The sequence below is a fragment of the Aethina tumida genome, chromosome 2, assembly GCF_024364675.1.
Source record: "Aethina tumida isolate Nest 87 chromosome 2, icAetTumi1.1, whole genome shotgun sequence".
Classification (NCBI taxonomy): domain Eukaryota; kingdom Metazoa; phylum Arthropoda; class Insecta; order Coleoptera; family Nitidulidae; genus Aethina; species Aethina tumida.
The window spans coordinates 33,192,041-33,210,110 of NC_065436.1; the positions used below are offsets into that span (position 1 = coordinate 33,192,041).

Genomic DNA, 18,070 nt, shown 5'->3' on the forward strand with positions numbered 1-18,070 from the left:
TTTGTAATAAATTAATATTTTAAAGTTTAATTCAAAGTCTTCTTAAACTAAACCCAAAATATTCTTAAGTATGAATAAGTTAAAAAATACACCTAAGATTAAAAAAAGTTGTCACAATAAGCTTTATATGATATTATATTATAAAGGAGTTTATTCGAAAAATAAAAAAAAAAATAGGGTAGAAACGTGAAGCTTGGCTAACCCATAAAGAGCTTTCCAAATCTAACTTGCATTTTCCCGCAATGAATAAATTTCGTAGCGTTATTCCACTCGAAACTTAACTCACCTCAGCACATACAAGTAATACACGGTAATACTCCGGCAGCAACGCTTTAATGAATTAAAATGAAGAAACACTTCAAGTATTCATGGCGGCTTAAAATTACCACCGGTGGCGGCAAACTTCATTTAAATTAACATGCATGTCTTACAAAGTCCCAAAATCCCGACGAATTTCAGCGTCGACGACAGAACGCCATTCGAGGAGGGCATTAGAAATTATTTGTCATTTCGTTAAGGCTTCCCGGTTGACAGGGCCGTTCTAACCGTACGTAGTTGAATAATGGCTGTATCTACGTGAGTACATAAACGATTATAGTTTATTACGCTATTAGTTAAACTAAGCAACACACACATGTACTGTTTTATACCATACGTTTGCAGCAATTTATATCTGTTAAGAGCGGCGTTTTATTTCCTTTTTCACGGCGGGTAATAGCTCCAGGAGAGTGAACCATTATCGCGTCGGAATGGGCTGGAGGAATTGTTGAAATGTTGCATTTCGGTGGGGATCTACTCAATGTTGTCGTAAAATTCATAAAATCGAATCTAATATTTTGCGCCACGGTTTCGTATACTAATCTAAGGTAGTGTTATTTCTTCAGACATAAAGAAGAATTAAATAAATACATATTTGAGATTTTTTTGTAACAATTATAAATAAAAATCTATTTTTAAATAAATATTCAAAGAGTGTATACTTTTATTTTTCCCTTTTTTAGTAAATATTATAACATTGGTGTGATGAGTTAATTTCTAGGAACAGTGTACACAAATTTTCTGTTAAAAAAAAAAAAAATCGAAAATTTAATTAAATTAAATTACTGCACGGTGGGTAATAGCCACCATTACCTCGTAATGGACAAAAATAATTGTCACAGAGGTGTTACATTTCAGGTGGTGATACCCCAAACAAACGTTGTTAATTCATAAAACCGAATCTAACAACTCGCCCCGGCTCTGCGCCATTGTGAAGAAATAACACACCCTAAAAGGGCATGTCTTGCGTACGGGTTTCTTGCCCGCGAAATTGTTTTCTTGCACAGCCGCCGTGCTATTGACTCGACAATGCGAATTAGTCGTTAATGGCCGACAATAACGAGCCGATTATGCCAATCAATTGATTTCGTACTGAAAATGAACCGAGGGCGATTTTTTTTTTGTACGTACGCCGCATTATGAGGATTTATTTATGTGTCGATTGTTTATGTGCAAGATATGTAATTGCACAGAATGAGAATGATCCGGTGCGGCTTTGCAATTTTTTCTGATATGCTTCGCTGCGATAGGGTGTGTATAGGTTAAATTATTGGTGGTTTTGTTTCGAAAAATCGTTAATTATGTTACTGGTGAATAATCGCCTTAGCCGCACTATAAAAAACACGAACGAATAGTAACCAAGGATAATTGGCTAATATTACTAGACTGAGAACCATTAATAACGATTTTGCTTATTTTTTTTATAAAAATTCACTTTTCAAATGTAAACTTGTGCAACAACTAGTTTATAATAACTGTACCGTTGTGTTATTCTAATTTAAATGGAGAAAAAAATAACGAAGAGTCGAAATGGCTGGTTAAGAACAAAAATTAATCACATCACCGATTTGAAAACTAAAAAAATTCAAATATGAATTAAACACGATTAGCATAAAAAAATGATATTTATATGAATAAACCAATTTATCTATTTCAAATTATACTGAGAAAAAATGTAAAATATGTTTATAAATATTTATTTAGAACTAATGAGTTGAAACTTTTATGAACAACTGAAAAATAAATAGAAAAATCACTAAAATTTGGAAAAAAACAAAATAATAAATAAAGTATATAAATAGGTTTTGTATACAATAAAATAGTCACAAAAAGGTTAATAGGAAGATAAAAATCTCTAAAAATATAAATTTAAAAATTGTTTCATTTGTAATCCAATTCAACAACGTTGTTAATGAAAACTAATGACACATTTTGAAAGTTTATAATCAAATTTACATTTAAACACTTTTTTTTAATATTTAGAAATACTATTACTTCTAAGGTTTCTTGTAAATTTTTTAATTGTCATCCAATTCAACATCGTTAATGGAAACTGAAGACATATTTTGAATGTTCATAATCATATTTAGAATTAAGCTCAAAAACTTTTAATTTTTTAAAAAGACTCTTACATCTAAACTCTCCAGTAATTTTTTTTAAGTGTCATCCAATTCAACAACGTTGTTAATGGAAACTAAAGACATATTTTGAAAGTTCATAATCAAATTTACGATTAAGCTCAAAAACTTTTAAGTTTTTAAAAGTCTATTACTTCTAAACTTTCTAGTAAATGTTTTATTTGTAATCCAATTCAACAACGTTTTTAATAGAAATATTCTGAAAGTTCATAATCAAATTTACAATTAAGCTCAAAAGCTTTTAAATTTTTACAAGGGCTATTATATTACTTCTAAGGTATATAGTAATTTTTTTAATTATAATCGAATTCAACAACGTCGTTAATGGAAACTGATAACATATTTTGAAAGTTCATAATCAAATTTACATTTAAGCTCAAAAACTTTTAAGTTTTTAAAGTTTTTTAGTAATTTTTTTAAATGTAATCTAATTTAACGACGTTGTTAACAGAAGCTAAAGACATATTTTAAAAGTTCATAATCAAATTTAGAATTAAGCTCAAAAACTTTTAAGTTTTTAAAAAGACTGTTATTTCTAAACTTTTAAGTGAATTTTTTTGTCATCTAATTCAACAACGTGGTTAATAAAAAACTAACTTTCTAGTAAATTTTTAATACTAATCCAGTTCAAGAATGTTATTAATATAAATTGAAGACATATTTTAAAGTTCATCATATTTACAAGTAAGCTCAAAAACTTTTAAAATATTAAAAAGGCTGTTGCTTCTAACTTTCTAGTAAATTTTTTAATTCTAATTCAATTCAATAATGTTATTAATATAAATTGAAGACATATTTTGTAAGTTAATGTAATAATCAAATTTAGAATGAAGCTCAAAAACTTTTAAATTTTTAAAAAGAAAATTACTTCCAGTAATTTTTTTTAATTGTTATCCATTTCAATAACGTTGTTAATAGAAATTGAAGACATATTTTGAAAGTTCATATTCAAATTTACAATTAATCTCATAAACTTTTAAAATTTTAAATTTACAATTAAGCACAAAACTTTTAAATTTTTAAAAAGGCTTTTACATCTAAACTTTCTAGGAATTTTTTAAATTGTAGTCCAACGTTATTAATAGAAATTGAAGTTTCCAAAAAGTTCAAAAAGTCTTTAAATAAAATAATTAGAAAAAAAACTAGGAAAACCTTTTTTCTAATTACATACCAGTGAAACAACTTTATTATTTAAAACTGAGAGCACACTCAATTTTGAGTTTTTCACATCAATAAATTCCAATTCATCCGATTTAATTGGTGTGTAAACAACCAAGACTTGAAATATTTGACCTTATCAAGGAAACTCACGAGGGCCACAAATTAATACAGACAACAATCGTGAAAGCCTATAAATGCACATCGCATCGCATCAAACCAACATAATTTATATTTGTTTTTCCATATACGTAGAGAAGCTACGTTTGATTTTCTACGTAACCGTCCATTTATCACATAGGAATAAATTTTCGATGGAACGTTCTATTCGCCTGACAAACTATAAATCACCCGGTAATGGGCTTTTTGAATGGAGTAACGAGTTTATTAGTGATCGTCGAAGATTTGCAATTTTAATGCACGCCGGATTCATATCGGGATTTTAATTTATCGAGTCTCCACCGTATCTAATGGCGGTGCCCAGCTTATGACGGACTCCGGAATAATTATTTAACGAGACAACGACGTTATTGCAACAGTTACGACACCATTACCCAACTTTATTGATACATTACACCACACAAATAATATTTTTCCGACACCTACACGTAAATAAACCGAAATTGACCTGCATTCTTAAGATAAAACTGTCCGGTGACCCACATGGTGTGCGCACGGACGTAATGTAAGCATGGTGCCATAAATTTTGCGAAATCATAAACAGGACTGTCAATCGACAATTAGTAAATCTTCAACTACTCATGCGGCAAATGTAAATATTTTAACAACCACCAGATGTTGCCCGAAGCTGTAAACGTTCCGAAACGACGAGAAACACAATTATGCATTGCCCAAATATTACGCAATTACGGGGCAATTTATTTCTATTTTGACTGGATTAAATGGTTTCATTAAGTGCGGACGCCGGTTACTAAAATTAGAAAATTGGCTTCGAGCGTTCATTCTTATTTGGCCGGTCAAAATTGGGAAACACCTATTAAATTGTCAGTCATTGAGTAAATATGTGATCGTTTATAACGTGAACCGGATTAATTAAGGAAATGGGGGGGAATTTCTTGCGAAGAATTTTTATTACCAGGCCTACAGAAACTACGTTTAAGTAACCGTATATACAAAACAACTACCAGTTTTTTTACAACGGAAAAATCTGCATCTATTACAAACGACTTTAACATTTACACTATCTACGCTGTTAGTGCGTTTTTTTTAATGAGCATGACTAAACAATAACGTTTGTTTGAAAATCAATTAAAATGCTTCATTAAGCCATTTAATATGAATCAAAATTTCCATTCATCCACTTGTTTATGTTCGAACGATAAATTTAGATAAGCCGCAATTATTTTCCTATTAGTGTTACTTTTGAACTTGCCTCACAAAAAATACTATAAAAGAAATATGCATGATTACTTATTTACATCTAGTGCAAAGACTGTTATTATGTTACTTTGTATTAATTATAATTAATAATGCGCCCTTTGACACTCAGAAAGTAAGAATGTGATCAATTATCATTTTATCAACATTTGGAAGAGCACAACAATCGTTTGATTGACTCTTGTACCGAACACGTTTAGATTTCATGACGTCTTCGTTTAGTTTGAATAAATAAATAAAATTCTTTATTTTTAAATGAACTGTTTAATTTAAAATATATTTTGGTTCGCAATCAAATCTAGTTATTATAAAATAGTAAAATGGGATTATCAAAAATAATCTACAAAATTATTTATAATATATTAATTTAGAACACTTAATAAGTTTAAATGTTGTTTATTGCACAATCCATTATTATTTAATTTATTGGTAGCAACTTGAGTATTACATGTAGCAATTTTTTTCATTTTTAAATATATTGTTTAAATTAAGATATATTTTTGGAAGTTCAATTTAATTAATAGAAAAATATTAAAATGTTTCAAAAATTTTCAAAAATAATCTACATGATTAATCTTTTTATTGCACAATTTACTGATCCATATATTATTCAATTTTATTGGCAGCAATTTGTGTGGTACACGTACCAATTTTTTTCATTTTTAAATGTATTGTTTAAATTAAATTATAGTTTTGGATGTTCATGATCAAATTTAATTTAATAAGAAAATATTAAATAGATCTAAAATTTCAAAAATAATCTACAGGATTATTTATAAAAAAATAATTTAAAACACTTAAAAAAATTAATAGCTGTTTATTGTACAATTTACTGGTCCACTTATTATTTAATTTATTGATAGCAAAATATATATCTAGAAGCTCATGTTCAAATTTAATTAATAAGAAAATATTAAAATGTTCTAATTTTTAATTAATCTAATTTTTAATTATTAATTTTGTATACCAAATATTTTCATTTTTTAACGAATTGTTTAAATATATTTTTGTTATTTTAATATATATAATCTGTATATTTTGTAAATATGTTTCTTTGCAAATTGTTAATATTGGAAAAAATTAGTTACTACAAAATTAGTTACAAAAAATACTTCTTTCACTAATTTATTGACCAATTGGTCAATAAATTGGTATATTTATATAATAAAGCTACATATGTTATTACTTTTTAATTAAATGTGGTTTTATTCAACAATTTATTGGTAGCAATTTATGTATTATTGCAGGTATAAATTTTTAGACAGTACTGCCAACATTTATATTATTAGGTTAGGTTATTTTAATATCTGTAACTTATATATATTTGGAGAAAAACTTTTAAAATCAGTACTAAACGCACACAAAACTCTGAAATTATTAAAGAAATATTGAACAAATAATATATATGTTAATTTCTTGAACAAATTTTTTATATATTGTTTAGTGTCATACATAATAATTCATTGCGTACTTTGACCCTTAGAAAGTAAAATAGATGTGATCAATTCCCATTTTATACATATTTTGGATGGGCACAATAGATCGGTTGGCTCTTGAATCGAAACCGTTTAGATTCCATGCGAATAATTTAAACGCTTACCTCACAAAGACCATTTTTATTTGTGTATAAAATTTAACTGTGCGAAAATTCTATTCAATTAGCATACAACCTAATGACCAGACTTGTCCACTTCGACCGGGGTTACGTCATCCGAATAAATATTAGCATTACGCGTTTTTTCAGGTCTTTCTCACATAAAAAAAAACACTTTACGACTGACCATTCGTAAACATTCAATGGGCGAATTTTTTTATTGTTGTTTAGTTGCCGAGTTACAGCCGATAAAAATGTAACGATTTCGCATCAACATACTTATGTGATACTTTTCTGTTTTACGAGGTGCAGCTTTATTTTGGGGGGGGGGGGAACTCAATTTGCAATTTTATTATGAGACAACCGAGTGGGGGAATCCCCGAAACAACTGCGGTTTTCATTATTCTTTTTATTATTCGGCTGTAATCACGAATGTTATCACGAATGGATGTGATGATTAAATGATGTGAGTGTAATATAATGTTAAAAGATAATCTATATTATTTAATTATTTTATTAAAACTGACCATTCATAAAAATTCAATGGTACAATTTTTTATTGTTGCTTAATTATTGGAATTAAAGCCGATAAATTATAATGATTTTGCATCAACATACTTATGTAATACTTTTTAGTTTTACGAGGTGCAGCTTTATTTTTGAGGTGGATCTCAATTTGCAATTTTATTATGAGACAACAGAGTGGGGAATCCCCGAAACGACTGCAGTTTTCATTATTCTTAGTATCACGAATGGATGTGATGATTAAATGATGTGAGTGTCATATAATATTATAAAAATATTTTATTTTGTTTAATTATTTTATTAAAACTGACCATTCATAAAAATTCAATGGTACAATTTTTTATTGTTTCTTAATTATTGGAGTTAAAACCGATAAATGTATAATAATTTCTCATCAACATACTCATATATATTCAAGTGTTACGAAGTACAGCTCTGTTTCAGAAGTTAATTTATAATTTTAATGTATGGCAACAGGGTAAAGAATCCCCGAAGCAACTGCAACTTTCATTATTCTTTCTATCACATATGGATGTAATAATTCTATGATGTGAATGTCTAATAAAGTTAAAAGATTATTCTTAAATTATTTATTTATATTATTGTTCATAATGGGTTGAAGTTCATGCTGGGTTGAAGTCGATAAAAATGGAACCATTTCTCATCGACATACTTATTATCACCTATGTATGTAATATTTAGATGATGTGAGTACCTAACAAAGTAAAAAAATTATTCTTAAATTATTTATTTATATTATTAAAACTGGCCGCTCATAACATTCAATGGACCAATGTTTTATTGTTTAGTTGTTGAGTTAAAGCTAATAAAAATGGAACGAATTCTCATCAACGTACTTATCTGATAGTTCAAGTTTTACAAGGAGAAGCTTCTTTTTTCAGGAAAACTCGATTTACTACTTTAATGTAAAACATCAGGGGATTCCCGATATAACTGCAGCTTTCATTATTCTTACTACCACCTGCGGATGTGACAATTAGATTTAGCTGATAAGATTAAAATTTTTTACACATTATTTATATTACTAAAAGCTGACGCAATAATTTGGAGAGTTGCATTTTTAATTTAGTTGCTGTGTGTCGTGCAAAATATTATAAATTTAAAAAACATTAATCTAATCTATTAAATATGTTACACGGCTGACACTCTGAGCGCATTTAAAAATAATTATGTAGTATTAATGTTAATGAGGAGGAAATTATCGCACGTATGTTTATTTATAAATGCAAAAATAGGCATTCTAGTCAAAACAAATATTCAACATTTCGAAAATACACAATACAAATAATTGGCAATTTGAACAGTCCCACCACCTTTGAAGACGGCTTCTAATTAACGGGTCTTATTTTAATACGTAGGAAAATTGAAGCTTAGGCGAGAAGATAAATGGCTGGGAGGTCTTTGATGTACAAGGCTTAATATAAACTCGCGTCGTGTGAATATTAAAAAAAAAAATTGCAAATGTTCTTTGTATTATCACGAACAGTAAATATCATTCAACTTGCACTATCTGCGTTGTAAATTAATGTGAAATGTGCCTGTGTACAATACGTGCATTATTTTGTTGTAAAACACTTTTGAGGGCAGTGTAATTTGGTTAGATGCAACTTTTTAATTGGGAAGTTGAAGCAGACTTGAAAAAGATCAAAATGAACGTCTGATACATATTTGTCTTTTAATAAGGGATCAATATGCTCTTACATTCATTCAGTGGGTACAAATATGGATGCAATAAAAATAACTTCTAGGAAGGCTTCCTCCAATTATACATTTTTACTTATTTAGTTTATTTGTTTGTGTTTGCAAGTGTAAGAAGTCTTCTTAAATGGCATTTTTCTTTGATCCTCACTCATAAATCATTGTCTTGCTGTTTTACTTACGCTGACGACTCCTGGGGCGTCCGACGTTTATCTTAACCTCTTTTTTTTAGTGAATAAAATCAAATAAAACCAGTCACCAGAAGCACTCGAAGTGTTCTAAAAGCGTCGAACAAAAAGACGGACTGTCAAATATTTAATTAACGTCCTCGTGCTACTCAAACGATTCATTAAAATCACCTGCCAAGCGTTGAGAGCAAACACTTGAAGGTATACACCACCGCCTATCGCGGAGACGTAATTTAAATATAAACAGTAGCCGGCGCCGGATAACTTTTTTTTCTTCTGTTTATTGTATATAACAAATGCGTATCAACTGGTGCATGCGACCGAACAAGTTAGCCGTGCGTACCGGTCTTGCTTTACTACTACTCTACTACAGGAATGTGGTGGGGTTACTACGTCCACTCGTCCAAGCGAAGGAACCACGTCGGAACCGGGCGCACGCCGTCACCGACCGTTCGGTCCGCTGCGGTAAGAAAGTTCAGGGCGTGTAGGAGATGTTTTGAAGATGAAGTGGCTGAAATGTGTGCACTCTTCTGTCTCCTCGCTTCTCTCTTTCAGTGCCGGCAACCCCGTACGTCGTGCCGTAAACGAAAGCAGATTGTTGCACGTCTGGTGGTTTTTAATGGCACCCGTGATTTACGCTCTCGGCATATCGGCGGGGAACGGTCGAGGAGCACACAAAGGCGAAGGCTCCTTTGCTTCGGTAAAGGATCGAGGCGAAACAATGAAACGGAACATTTCCTCGACAAGTTTTGAAGATGTTACAGTTTTTAATGAGATTAGATATTGGCAAAGTGGTCTGCGTAAATAAATCGTAAAACTTGACGTGATTGTCTATTTTTAGTGAACGTAAACCACTTATTTTGTTTGAATAGATAAGACTATTGATTGACTAATTGAATTTGTCACATCATTAATTCAAATAAGATTAAATTAAGTTTATTGGCTTAAGCATATTGATATAGTAGTCATTTATCAAATTTATAATTATCGTAAACACTTTAACAATAATTGTTAAAAAAACTCGCTGGGTAATGTTTTTATACATATTTTGAAGGAATTGAAATATGTTATTCCACAAGAAAGAGAATTCTAATATAAAGAAGTCATAGTCTATTTTTGATTGTCATCTGCAATTTAGATCCAATTTTAAGGAAAAAATTAATCAAAAACTTAAGTTGAATGAAGAGGTACATTAAAAAAATTCGTTACCTTAATTAAAACAAACGCTCAAAAAGATGTTACTGTCGATAAAAAAAAGAAAGACAATTACCCAACATGTCTTATTTTATTAGATATTATAAAAAATCATATATTTATATTGATATTTCTAATATGCAAAATTTTAACAAAATAATAAGAATAATAACATTATTTAATTCTATTTTTATCTGCCTGATTTATTGGAAAATGAAGATGTACTAGTGATGAATGTCAAAAATATCACTTATCTTAACCAGAACAAACGGCAAAAGAAAATGTTGCTAAACAGAAAAAAAATTCAAAATTAAATTGCCCAAGATGTCATATTTCTATTTCACTTCTATTAGTGTTCTAGTTTATTAGTTCTAATTTAAATAACAAGATGACTTAATGGTAAGAATTGAAATTTTTTGAATTTTCAATTATGATTTATAAAGTAAAATGTACTTGAAATTAACAATGTAACTTAACTAAAATATTTACAGGACGTTTAACTTTAAACTAAACGCAATTCACATAAAATATCGCCACTGTACAGGGTGTTTTACATTCGTGGTCACTTTGAAGTTTATGGGAAACGGCATGGTAAAATATCTCTGAAAAATATTCACTTTTCGTATGGAAAATGATTACACGGATTTAATTAATTTCTTATTTGACTAAATAAAAATATAGGTTCTTCCTTTTAAAATAAAAAAATATTGATGTTTCAAATTCGCTTAATTTCACCTGGTTTTTCTTATATAATTTGTTAAGAAATTTTGAAACATTGACGTGGAATCTTTTAAAAAATATTCCAAGATTTCAAACATTTCATTGCCACGTTGGGAATCCTAATGCTATAAAAAAGTCATTTAAATAATAAAATGACCTAATGGTAAGTACTGAAAATTTTTGAATTTTCAGTTGTGATTTTTAAAGTAAAATGTACTTAAGATTAACAGTGAAATTTGACCATAATATTTACTGTGACTTCAAACTAAAAGTAATTCACATAAAATATCGCCACTATACAGGGTGTTTTACCTTCGTGGTCATTTTGAAGTTTATGAGGAACTGCAAGGTTAAATATCTCTGAATAATATTGACTTTTGGTATGGGAAATAATTACACGGGTTTTATTCTTATTTGACTAAATAAAAGTATAGGTTCTTCCTTTCAAAATAAAAAAATATTGCTGTTTCAAATTCCCTTAATTTCACCTAGTTTTTCTTAAATAATTTGTTAAGAAATTTTAAAACATTGACGTGGAATCTTTTAAACAATGTTCCAAGATTTCAAACATTCCATGGCCACGTTGGGAATCCTAATAGTATAAAAAAGTCATTTAAATAATAATATGACCTAATGGTAAGTACTGAAAATTTTTGAATTTTTAATTGTGATTTTTAAAGTAAAATGTACTTAAGATTAACAGTGAAATTTGACCATAATATTTACTGTGACTTCAAACTAAAAGTAATTCACATAAAATGTCCCCACTATACAGGGTGTTTTACCTTTGTGGTCATTTTGAAGTTTATGAGGAACGGCAAGGTTAAATATCTCTGAATAATATTGACTTTTGGTTTGGGAAATAATTACACGGGTTTTATTCTTATTTGACTAAATAAAAATATAGGTTCTTCCTTTCAAAATAAAAAAATATTGCTGTTTCAAATTCCCTTAATTTCACCTAGTTTTTTTTAAATAATTTGTTATGAAATTTTAAAACATTGACGTGGAATATTTTAAACAATGTTCCAAGATTTCAAACACTCCATCGCCACGTTGGGAATCCTAATAGTATAAAAAAGTCATTTAAATAATAAAATGACCTAATGGTAAGTACTGAAAATTTTTGAATTTTCAATTGTGATTTTCAAAGTAAAATGTACTCAAGATTAACATTGAAATTTGACCATAATATTTACTGTGACTTCAAACTAAAAGTAATTCACATAAAATGTCCCCACTATACAGGGTGTTTTACCTTTGTGGTCATTTTGAAGTTTATGAGGAACGGCAAGGTTAAATATCTCTGAATAATATTGACTTTTGGTTTGGGAAATAATTACACGGGTTTTATTTTTATTTGACTAAATAAACATATAGGTTCTTCCTTTCAAAATAAAAAAATATTGCTGTTTCAAATTCCCTTAATTTCACCTAGTTTTTCTTAAATAATTTGTTAAGAAATTTTGAGACATTGACGTGAATCTTTTAAACAATGTTCCAAGATTTCAAACATTTCATTGCCACGTTGGGAATCCTAATACTATAAAAAAGTCATTTAAATAATAATATGACCTAATGGTAAGTACTGAAAATTTTTGAATTTTCAATTGTGATTTTCAAAGTAAAATGTACTTAAGATTAACATTGAAATTTGACCATACTATTTACTGTGACTTCAAACTAAAAGTAATTTACATAAAATATAACCACTATACAGGGTGTTTTACCGTCGTGGTCATTTTGAAGTTTATGAGGAACGGCAAGGTTAAATATCTCTGAATAATATTGACTTTTGGTATAGTAAGTACTGAAAATTTTTTATTTTAAATTATAATTTTTAAAGTAAAATATACTTGACATTAACAATGGATTTGGCCAAAGTATTTACAGTACGCGTAACTTCAAAACTAAAGGCAATTCACATAAAATATGGCTACTATACAGGGTGTTTTACGTTCGTGATCATTTTGAATTATACACAGTATACCATAGACATTTTGGATAAATTTCATTGTGCACAAAAATTGAGAATCCAAAAAATGTCAACATTATTCAAGTTATCTGACACAAGTGAAAAAAACAAACATTTACCAATTCAATTTTTTTGTATATCCATTCCAGTATTATTTTTGTGCCATCTATTTTAATTAAGGTAAGTAATATTTTTGATGTTCATCACCGGTACGTCTTCGTTTTCCGATAAATCAAGCGGGAGAAAATAAGAAAAAATGACACGGCAAAGTAGTGTCAACAAAAGGTCGATGGCCCGGTCTGAAAAGCATTTACGCCTCTACATCCACTACGTGATGTCATTGGCTTTAAATTGCTCTTGTTGCCCCCGTGCAAAATCATTGTTTCGCTCCTAATCCACCGCAGCATCTATGCAGTTTTCTTATTGCGGCCGTTTAGCGTGAAGAAAACTGTGTTAAACTTTAATCTACACTCGTTGTTTTTTTCTTGGAACGGAACGCTTTAAATAATCGAGAGTTGTGGCATTCCCGGAATCCAGTTAGGGGCGTAATGTTGCGGTCGCAGCAACTATAATAATGCAACAACGAACCGAGATTAAAAACAGTAAGTTTTAACAAACTCCAGGCTTCAAAAACGGCTACCGTAAATCGGTTTCCGGGAACGAGCAGTTGTAGTAATTCCAGGCCGGTTTTTTAAATGGAGTACGGCGACGTTGACAAACATGCAATAATAATTAATCAGCATGCAAATTCATTGTAATTTTATCTTTCTCCCCTTGACTAAGGTAAGTAAGTATACATATTTATACGATGCGAGACGCCAATGACCTCACGCCGTGAATTTATGCCAGCCAATGTTTTTCACTTTGTAAATTTGTCGTACACACACACTCACACACGCGAAGCCTGCTGACTGGACAGACGAAAATAGTAAACGTGCATAATTTTCGTGAAACGATGATTTGGTAGAAATACCTGAACGCACCAGACTTGGAACAAGCCACTGCCCCTCGGACTATTTCCATTACGCGGTGGCTGCGGTTATTTCAATCGAAGCACAAGTTTTCGAACTTTCACTGAACGGATCCATTTGTTTTGATGAAACGGTCAAACAACTCGAATAGATCGTTACATCAAGTTCATTTGGACAATGAAAAATCGTCGCACACAGATAAAATATTACCGTCAATTCCATTAATTTATAAAAAAAATTTTCAGACAATTTACAACACTTAAATTATCATCAAAGTATTATTTTTTATGTTTATCGCAGATATGTTGCGAATGAAACTTTCCTTTTCTTGAAATATTATTTAAAAGTTTCTGTGTTAATTTCTTTAAGTTTTTTTCAACAAATTATATAAGAAAAATCAAGTAAAATTAAAGAAATATTTATGTAGTTCCTCATGAACTTCAAATGAATAATGGATGCGAAACATCCTGTATAGTACAAATATTTCGTGTGAATTGTCTTTAGTTGAAATTTACACATAATGTTAATATTTTGGATGTACTTGTACACTATTAATCTCAAGCACATTTTTTATGCTCTTCCTCATTCAACCTCAACTTCAAATGGCTCATTAACTAAAACACTCTGTATGGTGTAGTTGTTACGTCTGAATTGTCATTAGTTTTAAGTGACAAGTAAAGTAAATATTTTGGATGGACTTATTCAGTTAATTCAACAAATTATTTGAGAAAAAAAATGAAGAAATTAAACTTCAAACTTCGGTAAGTATTTTATTTTAAATATAACAATCTACTCTTTTTTACTTAGTCAAATAAGAAATTAAGTAACCTCAATTAATGTAGTCATTCCCCATGTCTAATTAAATCAATAATTTCAGAAATATTTAACCATGTTCTTCTTCATAAACTTCAAATGGACCATGAAATAAAGCATCCTGTATGGTGCGAATTGTCTTTAGTTTCAAGTGATACATAATGTAAATATTTTGGATGGACTTCTTTGATAATCTCACATTTTACTCATAAATTCAACAAATTATTTGAGGGAGAAAGGAGAAATTAATTAAGAAATTCGGTAACTATGATATTTTAAATGTAATAAGCTGCTCGTTTTTACTTAGTCAAATAAGAAATTAATAAACTTCAATTAATGTAGTCACCATACTCTTTCTCATAAACTTCAAATATACCATGGACTGAAACACCCTGTATGGTGCAGATATTTCACCTGAATTGCCTTTAGTTTTAAATGACAGACACATAATGTAAATATTTCGGATGTAATTCAATTTTAAGCATATTTTACTTAAAAATTCAACAAATTCTTTGAGGAAAACCAGTTGAAATTGTAGTAACTTTTTTATTTGAAATTTAGCAACCTGCACATTTTTACTTAGTCAAATAAAAAATTCTATTGATGTAACCATTAATTAAGGAAAGTAGTTTTTTATGTTCATTACTGGATTCATTTCATTTTCTAATAAATAAAGTGGATAAAAATAAAGATATTAAAAGTAATATCAATAGTAAATGAATCCATAGTTCTAGAAACAATTATTTTTTTTCACATATAAAATATTATCACGTTTCCATTCATTAATGAAAATTTGACTGACAATTTAATACACTTAAATTATCATCATACGGGTCGCCCGCCATTAAATTTGAATACGTTACCCGACTGTCAAGCAAGACATTTAAAAATTAAAATTACCTAAATTAAAACGAATTGGAAAACACATGTCCAAATTCAAAGGGGTTAATTAATTCACTCACCCCTTTCGGTATATTAATGTGATTTTATAAACACCCACATCGCAACAATTTTTGATTGATAATTGGATCCTTTAATTAGCCACTATAATACCATACTATGTAATCATGAGGGATTTTAATTTTTCCCATGTTTTCAATCGGATAAGATAATGAGAATTGATGTGCCATCCGTTAACCGGAAAAAACAATCATCGTTTTTGATTTACCGATAGTTGAAAACTTGTTTTGTAGGCCAATTGCATTTTTGTGCAACGTGAAATGTGTGAAACTTAATTTTACTCGGTACAAGCGTTTTCATTTAATCCGCTTCTAGACGTCGCATATTATTACTCAGCAAGTTTACAGGTAAGGAGAAACGTAAGCTGAGCCAAATTACCTTCAATTCTGTTACACGTGTCTGTACATTAACGAAATGAGCCAGTTTTATTTATCTGGGCTTAGTTAAAATTAAAAAACTCAGCAATAAACTCAAAAGTTTACTGTCAATGGCATTATCAATAAATTTTGCAATTCCCAGAAAGACGTTAGTAATTATATTTTAAAAGAAAATTTAATTGAATGTTTAGGCAAATTTATTTTTACGGCATAATTTATTCCGCCTTAATGCTTTAAGCGACATTAGGTAGGTTTTAAAAATAACTTTTTAAGATAAATCCTGTTTTTTAGCACAAACATTTTTTATTTAACAACTCAAATAAACGATTTTAATGGATATTTTATACCGGGCAATTCCGAAAATCAGATTACCTCATACATTAAATTGTTGATGAGAAAGTAGCAAAAATAATTAAGATAATTTTTTTTTTAATTTTTAGTTCATGAAGGACACAATCAAATACATCCACGTGCTTACCATGGTAATTTAAAATTTATAAAGTATTAACCGTTAAAGAGAATAAAAGGTTTGTATTGTATTTAAATAGGTTAATAGTTATAACTAATGTTAGTGTTAATAGTGGACTGTGCCGCCACAATTTAAATATTTTACAATATCATCAAGATCCAAATCGTTTATCATTATAAATGGTTAATGGCAACTGCGCATTTTTATCATTTGGAATTCCCAGACCCATTCCAAATTTTATGGTCAAGTTATAAATTATTACCCAACATTTTTGTTAAATTTGTGAAATTTCAATTCACAAAAGTACTCTAACGAAATTAATATTTTCATTTTACAGGTGTGCCAATTACAGTGGTGCCCACAAAATCTAAAAGATCCTTCATAAAAGGGTGTTAATTCAGAATTTGTCCGTTCAGTATAAAAAATTTATTTCAATATCCTATATATTTTTTGTCACACGTTTTAAAAAGGACGAAGAATTTACTTTAAACATACAAAATTGCAGCAACTTTAGAAATTTTTATTGTCTTGATAAAAGTGTACAGAAAATATCCATATTTATGCCAGGTATGCAGTATATTTGACAACAAAAATACGACAATATAATTTATTATATTATATATTTATATTTTTATTAATATTTGAAAAAAATTCAAAAGTGGACCAACTATTAAATAAAACAATCTTTCGTACATTTAGCCTTCCTTTATTTAGTAACTAGTAGCCTATCCATTATTTTTAATAACTTCTAAACCCCTTTTTACATCGATTTCAGTAGCTTTTTAATATAATTCTTAATAATATTTCTTTCCATTAATTTTAAATTTCTTCATAAAATTCATTAAAATCTGATCTTTTTGCATGGATTTTCTGGTCAATTTTATACCAAAGCTTTTCAATTGGATTTAGTTTTGCCTTTTATACTGGCCAAAGCATTAACTTTTAGTGTTCGTTTTATAATAATCTCCTACAAAATGACTTCCTTTATTTCTTGATTTATACGGGGTTGATAACAGTCGCTAACAGCAAAAATTTTTACTTTGTGTCCACGGCTCTGTCTTTTATTTTCTACCACTTTTGGGAACTCATTCCAGTGAACTCCTTCTGTTAAAATTGGACATTATCCTTGTTTAAATGTTTCTACAATTTGTTGTATTGAATATACGGTTTGGTTATATTATTTATGAACTTATAAATTTATATAAAAACTAAGATATCCGTATATAAAGGAAGGTACGAAATATTTAGACACTTAACAATTATAAAATTAATTTAAATTAAAAAGAATTGTTTTCTTTTAATAAAATGATTGCTTTTTAATTTGTTGCTCTACATATGAGCGATAGTGTACGTATGAGTTTGATTTGGTTGATTAAAGAAATAGCACATACAAATGTATTTAGGTTTGTGGTACTATTTGAGAATATTTTTAATAGTAAGAATTAATAAATTATTTTGCTATTCATTTCTTTTATTTCCATAAGGTAATGAAGAAATTTGGTATTAAAGGTTTCTTCTCTGATTTGGAAAACCTTACGGATTAAATTTACATG

The 18,070-nt window shown here is 29.0% G+C and overlaps 1 protein-coding gene and 1 long non-coding RNA gene across 2 annotated transcripts in view; one reads left to right on the top strand and one right to left on the bottom strand.

Annotated features, from left to right (window-relative positions):
* The window catches only part of LOC109604150 (ataxin-1-like), a 66,181-nt gene extending 56,823 nt beyond the window's left edge, over window positions 1–9,358 (bottom strand). The window contains exon 1 of the mRNA XM_020020677.2: window positions 9,033–9,358. The gene's annotated coding sequence lies outside the window, so the exon portion shown is untranslated. The remainder of the gene's footprint in view (window positions 1–9,032) is intronic.
* A 5,216-nt stretch (window positions 9,359–14,574) lies between these two features.
* Window positions 14,575–17,137, top strand: LOC126264720 (uncharacterized). Its single transcript, XR_007547381.1, has 4 exons — window positions 14,575–14,659; window positions 14,776–14,972; window positions 16,489–16,575; window positions 16,855–17,137. It is a non-coding gene; the product is annotated as an uncharacterized LOC126264720 (long non-coding RNA).
* The last annotated feature ends 933 nt before the right edge of the window (window positions 17,138–18,070 follow it).